This window comes from Pongo abelii, chromosome 3, assembly GCF_028885655.2.
Source record: "Pongo abelii isolate AG06213 chromosome 3, NHGRI_mPonAbe1-v2.0_pri, whole genome shotgun sequence".
Lineage (NCBI taxonomy): Eukaryota > Metazoa > Chordata > Mammalia > Primates > Hominidae > Pongo > Pongo abelii.
The window spans coordinates 100,508,163-100,521,440 of NC_071988.2; the positions used below are offsets into that span (position 1 = coordinate 100,508,163).

Consider the following 13,278-nt stretch of genomic DNA (forward strand, 5'->3'; position numbering starts at 1 on the left):
TGAGTAGGCCAGAGGTGCCAGAACAATAATTAATATGTTGTAAGAAAAAAATTATTATGCAAGGTCAGCAGCATTTGAAGACTTTACAAGGAAGAGGCATTAAAAGATATGCTGCAACTATTTCTTAAATACAGCTTTAAATTGGAATTTAAATGAATATTTGAAGAAACACACAGATTTTCTATGAGAAATTGGTAGGAATTTTTCATCTGTTAGTATGCTTGTGTATGCAAACATAGTATGTACCAATATACTGGCATTTTAGAGAAAATATGAATAAATGTGTGTGGATAAATTTGTGTGTGGATTTATGCTTGGCTTTATAGACATCATTATTTACATTTCTGAATTTTCAATGAAATAGCAAAATTTAAAACTCAAGTAAATTTATTTTATATTATTTAAAAATTACTAAACAATACATGTTTGTTCAAAACAATCATTTAAATTTCAGAAAATCAAGAACAGAAACCTTAAAATAAAATCATTCATAATCCTACCATGCTGATGTAAGATGTTAATATTTTGGTGTATATCCTCTGAAGACTTTTTCTCTGTGAAAAACAAGATACTGTAATATTGTCTTCAGTATACTTTTTCACTTATTAAATGATTATTATTTATGTCATTCAATATTTTTCTACAATATTTTTAATGGCTACATAACATTCCACTGGTATGATGTATCATAATATATTTAAACAATCTTCTGTCAAGGGACATAGAAATGGTTTTTAATTTTTTAAAAATTGCAATGAATATCACTAGAGCTATATCTTCATAATGCCCTTTGGCACATCCCTAGAAATGAAATTCTGATTGCTTTGACAGACATTGCCAAATTGTCCTCCAGAAAGGTGTCTCAGTTTATTCCCAGCACAATGTGGATTTCAAATTCCCTCTCAGTTGTGATTATAAAGCTCTTCTTTCTAATCTGCCTTCTACATGACTCTGATATCATGTCATAAGTAATGGATTTTTCAGGATAAATGGAAGGCAATTGAGAGAAAAATCTCAAAACAATTTCAAAAGCAAAATATTTGCAGTGATTGTCTTAAGGCCAAAGTAAGCAAATTCATTTAACATCATACATTTATCCCAAATTGAAAACTACTAATAGCCATTATTTACTAAGTGCTTACCATGCAGCAGTGATAACTTTGCAATAGTTCTATGTGCTTTACATCAATTATCTCATTTTTTTATCCTCACGAAATTACCCTGTGAAATATGTTTTTGATGTTCCTTGTGAAGAAAAAGCCAGAACTCAGACAATTTATAAATAAATTGCTCAGTCACACAGCTAGTTGGTGGGAAGCTGGGATTTGAATTCAGAACAGTATGATTCAAAAGATTATATTTCAGCTACTAGAAGGATCATAAATTTGTAGTTCTGAAAATGTTTTACCTCAAAATAGTACACAGTATAGCTCATTTGTAGATTTGCAACAGCAACATTTTACCTCAATTTATTGTCATTTGGTATTACGATTGAAGATATCTGCTTGGATAAACTTTGGATTTTTACCACCTGGACCTGTGATAATAAACAGTAGGTCTCTCATTTCTCAAACACAAGGTGTTAGGAAGGCTGCTGCTGGGTTGGCAGAGGAGGTTCTCAGCCGTTCTCAGTGCATATGGCTCTTTGGGGTAGAAAGCGACCACCAGGCCCTCTCTTGTGCTCTCCTTTTCTCACAAATTGTAGTCCATATGATAGATATTCTCACTTTCTTGTTTACTTCCTTTTTGAAGGTGAATTTAAGGTGATATAAAGAAGCAAAGGGTCAGGAAACTGACAGCAGAGAATGCTGGGTCTCTCCAGGAAGGTTTCCTTGGTCCCAAGATTTTATGTCCAAAATTGAACCAGGAGCCTCTCTAGTAGGATGTTTCTTTGGTTGACACAGTTATGGGAGGGTTAGGATGGGGAAATGGGAGGAAGATATGGCATAGATAATACTCAATCCCAAATGTAATGGAACTTAGAACAGAAAAAGGAAAACGGTGTGCTCTATTCAAGATATGAAGCTCAACAAAGTAACATCATCAGGGCCAGAAATTGTCCTGTTGTGGCATTCCAAAAGCATATGAGCCTCTGTCCTACTCATTATGAATCTTTATCCTTTCCTCTCCCTCTGCTCTCTCTCTCATCAGCAGGCTAAAGAGAGGATACATCTCTCGCTTAAGCTTGGGGCTTTTTGGCACGAAGCTTGATTGTCTCGGTTTCTTCTTGGCAGATTTAAATTGTTAGAGAAATGAAACTCGTTTGAAAACAGTAGGCCCTGGCAGGCACTCTCCCAGGCATTGCCCAGGACTCCAGGAACAGTTGTCAACTTGCTGCATGGCATTTGTCTAGGTTGGGTTTGATCTTAGTCTCAGATCCCATATGGTAAGAAATAATTCTGTTTTAAAGTTTTGTGTATGATTGAGGTCAGAAGAGGGAGAGAACTTGCTGCATATGGAGTTTGCAGATTTTTTATACTGAAATTAAGATTTAATGAAGATGGGGGAGTAAGAACAAAAATTATTTGCATGAAAATGAGACAAAACTGAAAAGGGTATTTTTCTTTTCTCTGAATGTAAATCTCTATTTGACTATTAAATTCCTTAATTTTAAGATATTTCTATCATTGTGGAAGTACAATACTGACAACTAATATGTATGTACAATATGGCATGTTAGAAATAAAAAGCACATTCACATATATTACTGAGTTTGAAAAAAAGTTTTACTACAAATGGGGAAACAAAATAAAATAGTACCATTTCTAGTAGTATTAGTTCTTATATAATTTATTATCCAAGTTTTTGGTTTATTTTAAAAGAGCGTGTACAGCACCATATAAAGAATCTGGGCCAGGTGCGGTGGTTTACGCCTATAATCCCAGGACTTTGGGAGGCTGAGACCAGAGGATTGCTTAAGACCAGGAGTTGGGGACCAGCCTGGGCAACATATTGAGATCCTGTCTCTACAAAAAACACAAAAATCAGCTGGGCATGGTGGTGTGTAACTGTAGTCCCAGCTACTAGGGAGTCTGAGGCAGGAGGATCACTTCAGCCCAAGAGATCGAGGCTGAAGTGAACTATGATGGTGCCTGTCTACTCCAGCATGAGAAAAGAGTGAGACCCTGTCTCAAAATTAAAAATAAAAAAGAATTGGGCCGGGCGTGGTGGCTCATGCCTGTAATCCCAACACTTTGGGAGGCTGAGGCGGGTGGATCACCTGAGGTCAGGTGTTGGAGACCAGCCTGACCAACATAGAGAAACCCCGTCTCTACTAAAAATGCAAAATTAGCTGGGCGTGGTGGTACATGCCTGTAATCCCAGCTACTCGGGTGGCTGAGGCAGGATAATCGCTTGAACCTGGAAGGCAGAGGTTGCAGTGAGCCAAGATCACCCCAATGCACTCCAGCCTGGGCAGCAAAAGTGAAACTCTGTCTCAAAAAACAAACAAACAAATAAATAAATGTAAAATAAAAAAGAATCTAGTAGGCAATAATATGCTTAGACGTTCTGATGAAACATGTTATATAGTATTTTCAAGTTTTTCTTTAGACTTCCAATATGACATAGTAATAGTAAATAATTGAAATTAAAATGCTTCCCCAAAATTTGAGATGTGGGCAGATAAGCATAAGTTTTTGAATCAATTTCTAGTTAAATCCATACTGTAATTTGATTGTGCAATTACAAATTTCATCTTCTTTTCTCCATCTCTATACCACTATTTGGAGAGAGAGATGGCTACTTGAACAGCTGGAACTGTGAAAACAGAATAAATTTCAGAGCATCTAAATGTGTGTGCTGCTCCAATAAATATTTTAGACATCAGAAACAGTTGGTGTTGTCAACCCCTAAGTCTCAGGTCTACTTCCTCTGTTTATTTTGCCCCTACCACCCACTATTGTTTCTCTTTGACACACAGACTCTTCTTATTGCAGAATCTCAGAGGAGCAAACACTAGGCCCTTTTCACAGAATCAGTTTAATATAGACTAGTATGAATGATGATACACAAAGAACTGTTAATGAAAACTTTCTATATCTGGTGGTTCATGGGTTAAACTCAGTTGTCACCCGACATCTCCAAACTGATTTTTGACCTGGATTTGTTCCTTACATATATGACCATCTCTTTCCATTAACTCAGGTTAAATAGAAGCTAAAACAGAATAGACTAAACCAGGGGTAGAGGACCAATCTGATTAAATCTAACAATTTGTACATCTGTGCCTGACTTTCATCACTTCTTATGATTGCGTATAAAGTACCTGCTGTTGAATGAGGGATTAAGCCCATTCCAATTATTGATGCTTTTTAACTTTACAGATGTCAAAGGCATTCCTTCAAACCTGTTCATTTCCAGAGCAAGGCTTTTCCAGATGGGAATTAGAAAGCAAGATTTGACAAAATCTGCTTCTCTGTTACTCAATACAAAGGAATATTACAGTAACGCTCCCATTTCTGTTAATCCATTCATTTCAGGTTTGATTTACCTTTTTTGCTTTGATCTAAAAATCTCCGTGGCTTTATAGGATTATATGTTGCTATATTCAGGTTTTGAATGAATCACACTGTATGCATTTTAGTATGATTTCTCTGACTCCAAAGCCAGGATTAACCTGTTGTTTTTGATTAAAAAAATGCTATGTTTAGATTTCAGAGGAGTGTTAAATTTCTCTGCTTATCTACTGTTTTTCTTCTTTTTAAATAGACAAAAGAAATTATTTGTTGTCTATATTGATGAAATAAAGAAAAAAGTATAGTTTTTTAAAGAATTTAAATATTAACACTCAATATAAACTGTTGTATAAATAAGAGTGAAAGTTTTTTTTAACACTGTGTTTTGCATTCCCTCTGTTGACTTCTTGCTAAATTGTGATTACTGAAGTAGACCTCATTTAAACCACAGGAAAGAAAAACTTTGGTGACTGGTCATGTCATAGAAATTAGACATTTTAAAAAATGGTTACCTTAGTGTTTAAAAACAAAGGGAAAGACTCTGATCTTCTCTTATTTCGTGCTGCCAACTTTTCTTGGCTCTACTAATATTGTATGTGAAGCAAAAAGTTACAGTAGAGAATCCCAATAATATTTTAAGGAATAACAATATAGTAATGGCAAAATCTTAGAGATGCTTAAAATGGACAGACACTGCTCTAAAAACTTTACCTATATCAAGTCAATTAATTTTCCCAAAGCATTTGGAAGTTGATACCATTATTTTAATTATACAGACAAGGAAAATGAAGACAGAAGTGAAGAAAATTATTCAAGCTTATATGGCAAAAGCATGGTTCAAACTTGGCAAATTTGGTTCAAGTTCATGTTCTTAACCACTATGCTAGTTATGTTTACATGGTCAACCCAGAAAATATATCAAATGGATTAAACTCAATCTAATGAGAATATGGTAATGAACAAGTAAGAAATCGAATGACCAACTGGTCCATTTTTCTCTCCTCCACAAACTTCCTTTTTAAAGGCATGGTATGGTTTAAATGTGTCCCCCAAAATTCATGTGTTGAAAACTAAATTCTCAGTGCAACAGTGTTAAGAGGTGGGATCTTTAAGAGAGGATTAGATCATGACATCTCTGCCCTCCTGAATGGATTAATGCCATTATCTCAGGAATGGATTAGTTATCTCAGGAGTGGTGTCCTGATAAAATAATGAGTTGGACCCTTTGTCCCCATTGCTCTCAAACCCTCTCTTACCTTCTCACCTTCATGGGATGATGCAGCAAGAAGGCCCTTGCCAGATGCCACCACCTTGATATTGAACTTCCTGGCCTCCATAACTGTAAATCACTCAGTCTGTGGTATTCTGTTGTAATAGGACAAAATGGACTAAGTAGAAATTCCAGATATGGGTTCCATAGTACATCAATGCTGAGCCCATTTCTAAATTTTAAGCACAGCTTATCTGCCAGTTGCTAAGGTTTTAGCCTATGACTCATAAGCCCTTTGGACTCATTACCACATGGTCTCCCTTTGAACTTACTCTACAATCAACGAACAGAAATACAGGGTAAAGAAGAATCTAGCTGCGAAAACTAGATTCAAACAATTAACCAATTTTTGTGGAGGGCACATACTGATTTTCCTACATCAGTGATTGGGAAAGAAATAGAAGTTTATATACACATTGCTAAATAAGGATAGAGACAATGCATATCCAAATCAAATTTTGGCAATCATAAAAGGCATGTTTATGAACATGTCTAAATGTGAATTAGAAACAAATCATTGTTTATTAAAATCAGTTTCATTTAATCTTTGGTATTTCTAATATTTGCTAGGAAAGATTCCTGTCTTTTGTTTCTATCTGGTGGCTTTGTTCAAATCACTCTCTAAGGTTCTTTTATCCAGTTTATTATAAATAAATTAAACATTACTCTGTATCCTTGAGGAAAGAGGATTTTAAATTTAAATATCTATAAGCATTTCTATGTATCTGAAAATAGACATGATGCTAAAAATGAAAAATGATGATCCATAGTTTTCTAATAATATACACTTTGTGTACTCTTATTTATATTTTCAACTAGATTCTGAACTCTTGAAGGAAAAACCTTCTTATTGCCTATTTTTGTGTAATTTATGCCTATAGTTCATCCCCATTCCCTCACCTCATATTATAGTGATTTCAGTGATATGGATATAATAAGTGTTTAATAAATATTTGCTGTGTGAATAAATTGCTTTCCATTACTGAAGCTACTTTGAGAATTATTTTTGAAACAATAAAGAGTCTCAGAAAGAATATAGTAGACAGGGTTTGAAACAGGGTTTGCATGTAAATTAAGCATCTTTCTTCAGGTCTCTGATTTTGACATAAACCAAATACTGCTTCACTGTAAAGCAAAGAGGCATGTTACTGCACCTTATTCTGTCTTAGGGAGTCAAAAGGTGCAATGCAATAGAAGAGGTGATGCTGGAACTTGCTTTTTGGCTGCATGCTTTGCCTTTCAAGCACTGACTGAGCTGCAGCATAAGGTGTGAAATTAGGACAAATGTTCCAAGTCCTAGAAAATGAGTGTTTTATTTAACTCCATCTTGCTCAGGAAATCTGTTTCAGGATTAAAGGCTTTCAGAAAAGATTGTTGACTAAGGGATATTTAGGCTGATAAATAGAAACAAAAAAACTGCATGATCTTTGACAACAAAACTAAAATAAATGCTGACATACAAAAGCAACTTTGATAATGCTACTCGCAATAGTACTCCAGAGTTTACTTTTAGACACATAAGGAAGGACCTGGAGATAAACTTAAACTCTCAGGAGCTGGTTTTCCCCCCAAACCATAGTATCCCCTGTGCTAAACACTGGGAAATTGTATTACTTTAAAAAAGCAGGAGAGAAAATGTTCAAAATGCTAGACATTAAATGGGTAGTATAAACAATCTTCAATTGCAAAAACTCCTTGCTGTTCAATTTAAAAAGACAGCTTAGAAAAACTAGTCAAGGATAAAGTATCATGCTTCTCATAGTATTTTCTATCTCCATCATTGATAAAGTAATGCAGAACAGATTGAGTTATTATAACCATGAACTTCTTATTGATTTAATATAAAATATATAATTTGTTCTTCTGCTCTGAGAGTTCTATTCCTCTGAGAAATAACATGTCTTTAAAGTATTAGATTAGGTGAAGCCTCTCCAGTTGTTTATATTCATTCTCGAGCTAAGCTAATATTAATAAATGGATCCTTACCACTTTTAAAAAATATCCCTTTTCTTTTATTTTGCTATTTGAAATATCTTACTTTCACCAAACCAAATTCTTCCTTCTGAAATTACTTCATTCTGTGTAATTCTGTGTGGAAGTGGAAGTAGAAGTAGCAAATATATACTGAATCCTGTATTATATGACAGAAAATCTTCTGCCTTACATTGACCTAGTTAATCTTCATCATAATAGTTTGATGAATGTTACTAATTATCCCCTTTTTACACATAAGGAAATTAAGGCACAAAGAAGGTAAGCAACTTGTCCAGAGTTACACAGCTTAAAACTATGAAGCCAAGCTTCAACTTCTGGAAGTCATCCTTTTAACCAATAAGCCATTCTTGACAGAGGACAATATTTTGTTCATCTTTGTATTCCTACACCTTACCCAGTGCCTAGAACTTATTAGGCACTTACAGAACATTTATAAAACAGAGCGCTTTAGAATGTACCTCCCTTTATTTCTGTTCTTACCTCTGCAGCCAGATTCACACCTTGGCCTTCCTTATCTGGGAAAGCGCTCCTCATTAATTTCAGCATTCAATCTTCAATTGATACTCAGTTTCAAGTACAGTTTTAACCTTCTCATTTAATTCCCTTGCTCAAAAATTGACCATGGACCCCATTACCTCTGAACTCTTGTGTCTGGCATTGAAGGCTCTCTTTTCTTTGTCCTAGCCTATCTTAGTTCTTGTCTCCCAGAAGCCAGTATGCCAAATTCTACTGCTCAGTGTTGTCATAGAATGCCCTATGATTTAACATTTATCCCCACCCATAGACCATTGAATGTTTTTCCTTTGTTATTGTGTGCTCCTGAATTCCCACTCCCATCTAATCCCCATTTATGACTAAGGCTATTGATTCTTCAAGGCTTAAATTAATGGCAGCGGCACACCATACAGAGCAGCTGCTGTCATCAGGGAGGCACAGGCAGTGGCAGCAGGAGCGGCTGTGGGAGCATCATCAATGGCAGCAGTGGGTCCCCTGTGCCCTGTGTCCCTGAGCAGCGGACTGCACTGCTCCCACCTTCCTGAGGCCAGGCAGGACGTGCTCCCAGGTCCAGAGCCTCTGCTGCTCTGCACCCTGGCCATGCAGTTGCTGCTGTCGCCTGCCACCGCTGTGGGGAGGGTGTGGGGAGGAGGCAGAACTGGGCCCGGAGTGGTGCTGCACTCCACAGAGCTGGCGGGAACTAGGGACAAGCGAGAGCCTCCGTGGAGCCCACCGCGCTGGGAGCTACTGTGATGGAGCCAGGCTGAGCCACCCACTGGATGGGGAGCAGTGTGGTCAGGCACAGAGGAGTGGGCAGAGAGGGCCTCAGCGAGGACCTGGAGCCCTGGCCCCGGATTGTAAGGAGGTGCAGCTGGGGCTGCCACACACTCCATGGAGTGGGCGAGAGCTCCATCCTCCCAAACGCAGGGCCTGGGCATCTCTGCACTTTGCACCCTCAGGAGCCCAGGAAGGCACCCCTGTCCCCTCAGGCTTGGCAGTGTCTGCTCCCACTGACTTGCCTCTCCTCATTCCTGTGCCTGCTCCAATCTCAGAGCAGGGTTGGGGCCAAGCCCAGGTGCTGTCACACCCCATCCAGGTGTGCACTCACTCGGGGTAGTGCTGACATGCCAGCCCCCTCATGCCTCAGCCCCCTGCAGACTTTAGGTGCCAATAAGCATGTGGTGGGGGGAGTGGAAGGGAGGGTGAGGGCAGCTGGGCGCTGGCCTGCAGGTGCCCCTTGGCTCAAGCAGCCTGGGTGCCATGGACAGCAGCAGGAGGCAGACAGGCTCCTGTGTGGAAGGGGGTGGGTCCCTGTTGAGGCCCCACCTTCAGGCTAGGGAGGGCCTGAAGGCTGGGGGGCAGGCTGCCAGTCCTGCAGACCACAGTGGGAATTTGTGGGGCCTTTTCTGGGCCCACCAATGGCTGCCCATGGACCAATCAGCATGTACTTCCTCCCCACTGAGGCCGATAAAAGCCCAGGGCTCAGCCAGAGTAGAGCAGATGATGGGAAGACCAGCTGCAGAGAGGAGCTACGTTTTCTGCTGGGAGCTGAACACTTGTTGGGACTACCTGCCTGAAGAGAGGTGCTATCCTCTCTGCTAGGAGCTGAACACATCCGGACACCCTGGCTGCAGAAAGGAGCTGCCCCCTGCAGGTCTCCCCTGAGCTGTTCTATTGCCGAATAACGCTCCTCTTCGTCTTGCTCACCCTTCACTTGTCTGCATATCTCATTCTTCCTGGTCACATGACAAGAACTCGGGACCCACTGAATGGTGAGGCTAAAAGAGCAGTAACACGAACAGGCCTGAAACATGTCCCTTGCTTGCCAGGTTGCGAGAGAAGAAAAGGAGAGAAGAGTTGTGTCCTAGGTCTTGGGGATCCCAGACCTAGGAGCTCCCCAAGCCAGGGCTGTGACTCCCTCTTTGGGATCCTGTGGTTCCTGGCATCTCCAAGATTCCAGGCACCACTGCATTCCTTAGTGCCAGCTGTGGAAGCTGCTTGTGGTGCGCCTGGTCTGGCTGTAGCCTTGCAGAGAGCCAGCATCAGTGCCAGCACCTGGAGTTCCCACCCCACTGCAGCAGTTGGTGTGTCTGACTGTGCACAGTGGCCAGACCCCACACTCGCTCACACACCCCTCACTGTTCCATGCCTGACTCGCCCTTGGCAGGCATGGGATACACGCCCTTGGCAAGCATGAGACCCAGACCAGTGGTATGAGCCGAGTGCAGCCTACTGGCCAAGTGGGTGAAATGAGTCCAGTGGGCCCAAGCAAAACTGGCAAAGGTGTCATCCGCCACAGAGGTTTCCATCCAGGAAAGGGACATCCCAAAGATCCCTTAACAAAATCAAATGTTAACACTTTAATAACATGTTCTCCACTGATTTTACTTGACTATATTTTATTTCTCTTTGGATTCAAGTAATAGTTGATTACATTTTGCTTTATGTTAAATGCCTTTGTCTTCTTCTACTTACTAGGTTATAAACGTCTTGAGAGCAAGGACTAAATCTTACTTATCTTTATTAAGAACTAACAATGGAACACACAGAAAGTCCATGGATATACTGTCAGACTGTCACCAAATATACATTCAACATTTTTCTTACTTGTGAGACTGATTTTGAGAAAATTTGCTATCACAGAATCACTAAACTTTAGAGCAGGTAAAGACTCCTGCAATGATTTTATTTACCTGCTATATTTTACCAATAAGAAAACTGAGGCATAGAGAAGTTGAGACTTTCTACACACCAGTGCCTAGTCTTCATGATGCTTATGCCCAGCCCTGAGTCCCTTGCTCTATATAATGCTGCCTCATTACATTTCTGAAAGACGGAGAAGTTTCATAACAACAAGATGAAAGACTTTGGAAGTTTACAGAGGCTATCAGGCTATCTTCTCATAGACCCATCATTTGTCCAGCAGAAAGAGACTAAAAAGGCTTATAAGAATATCAAGACCCCAATGTTGTACTTATGGTTTGACTTTATACCTCTGACTAATTACACAATTTGATTATTTTAAAAAAGTTTTTTATATCAAATGTTGGTTTATACTTTAAATTTTTTTGATATTTATTTTATATCAGTTGACACTTCCTCCTCTCCACTCCAAACAAACAAAAACCCCAAAATAAAAACTGTTGGATAGCGCATATAAGCATTGTTTCCTCATTTTATGGATAAAGAATCTCAAAGGAAGCAACTTTGTCAATATTAGGATTGTGACCTTAACCTGGAGAGTAGCCAGGAGGAATCTATTCTCATATTGTAGATACCAGGACATTCTGCTTCCTCAAGAGATGGTAACTCTAACATCTTGATGTGACTCTACAATATCTAAGGAATGATTTTGTTAGCAATGGAGACTGCAAGTGACAGGTGCTAGTAAGTCTGAACCAGCCACCACTGCCAATGAGCTCTGGCCTGGTTCAGCTTGGTTTCCCCATTCGCTTTCAGGTGATGGAAATGTCATGCTTTAACATGCCCAATTATAATACTAGTGGCAATCTGTTGTACCTTCTCAAAGAGACATTGATGCTCTTAGGGGCAATTATTCACAGGCACTGAAAAAGTAGAACTATCTTGAGAATTTGTAAAAATGACATGGAATAACATTGACAACTGCTTCATTCACAGGATGTAGGCAATGATTTTCCTAAGGTGTTAGGCAAAATGCATGCCATTTGTATGTGGGAAGAAAGAATGGCAACAGAGGGAATATTACAATGAAATTTGGTTTTATACCTTGCCATATACTTTAACATGTTTCATCTCAAAGCACATTTTGTTGCCTATTTCAAGTTAAAGTCCCAACTTCTGACATTGATCTTTGATGTGCCCCCACAATATGGCCCCCCTACCCTGCACTTCTATTGCTTCTTCCCTTCATATCTTATCTGCCTTAGTCAACACAAACTACTCATTATGCTTACAACATGCCGATTCAGCAAAATTCAAAGAAGCAAACATTTGATAAATGTCCACCATATGTTTGGAATTTTGCTAAGAACTATACAGGGCAGGAAGAGAAGGCATTTCTTCTATCCTTAAGTAATTGGAAATCTAATGGGAAAGACAAGCAAGTACATAAATTAATCTGATATGAAGTAGAGTGAGCAGTAGGGAGGGCAAAAATGTTGAGAAGTAAATTGGGTTACATGAGGACATCAAAAGAGGTTATTTAAGTGTGTGTGTTTTTTTAATGCATTGGGAGCCTCTAAAAGGTTTTGAATAGGGAAAGAATGAGCAGAACATGAGGTGGCCATTATGAAGGATAAGCTAGAGAGATGGATATTAAAATTAGAGAATCCATATTTTAAGAAGGTTGTAATAGCAGTTCATGTCAGGTATGATAAGGGCCTGAAAGGTAATCACTGATAGTAGAAGTGAGATTCTCAAAGGGATGCGCTCCATGACTTTGCAGTAAGAATGTCCTTATATTACAGTGGTTAAGCATGTGAATTCCAGAGTCACACACGGGTTTGCATCGTGTCTCTGCCACTTATTAGCTATGTCACCTTAAATGAATTAGCAAACTGATCTATGCATCAGAATCCATGTATCTAAAGTGGAGATTATCTTGGCACTCAAGTCAAAAGTGTATTGTTAGTTCACATGAAATAATCTTTATAAAATGCCTGCCACAGAGTAAGTACTGAATAAACATTTCATATTATTGTGGAGAAGTTTTAAGACAGATGGTTGAAGAATTTGATCAGAATATCCTCCCCTCCAACTTTATTTTTCTTTCCACTTGCTTCTCTACCTTGTTGAAATCTGCCCATCTCTATTGCATTCCACTATGAAGAGTTCCTTGAATAGTCCTGTGCACAATGATCTTTCCTACCTCTGTTTCTAAAATATTGATCATCTATACTAATCAAGAGACACTTAGCATTTACCTCATGCTGTTGAATATATTTCTTTGATACAATTTTTTGATCGATAATATGTCAATTCCTGTTTATCAGCATTAAATAAATTGTAATGCAGATTAACCAGAGGAAGTGATTTTACTTCAGGCTCATTTCTTGGTGATAGAATCCACTTCTAGCTCCT

General features: G+C 38.9%; 1 protein-coding gene across 5 annotated transcripts in view; it reads right to left on the reverse strand.

Annotated features, from left to right (window-relative positions):
• The window catches only part of NAA11 (N-alpha-acetyltransferase 11, NatA catalytic subunit), a 96,040-nt gene that overhangs the window by 58,147 nt on the left and 24,615 nt on the right, over nt 1-13,278 (reverse strand). For 2 of the 5 annotated variants that reach the window (XR_008524587.2, XR_008524588.2), the window contains exon 2: nt 5,714-5,822. The gene's annotated coding sequence lies outside the window, so the exon portion shown is untranslated. Of the gene's footprint in view, nt 1-5,713; nt 5,823-8,202; nt 11,368-13,278 lie in introns of those variants that run through there. The other 3 variants (XR_008524589.2, XR_008524586.2, XR_010139733.1) reach the window with 2 other exon arrangements.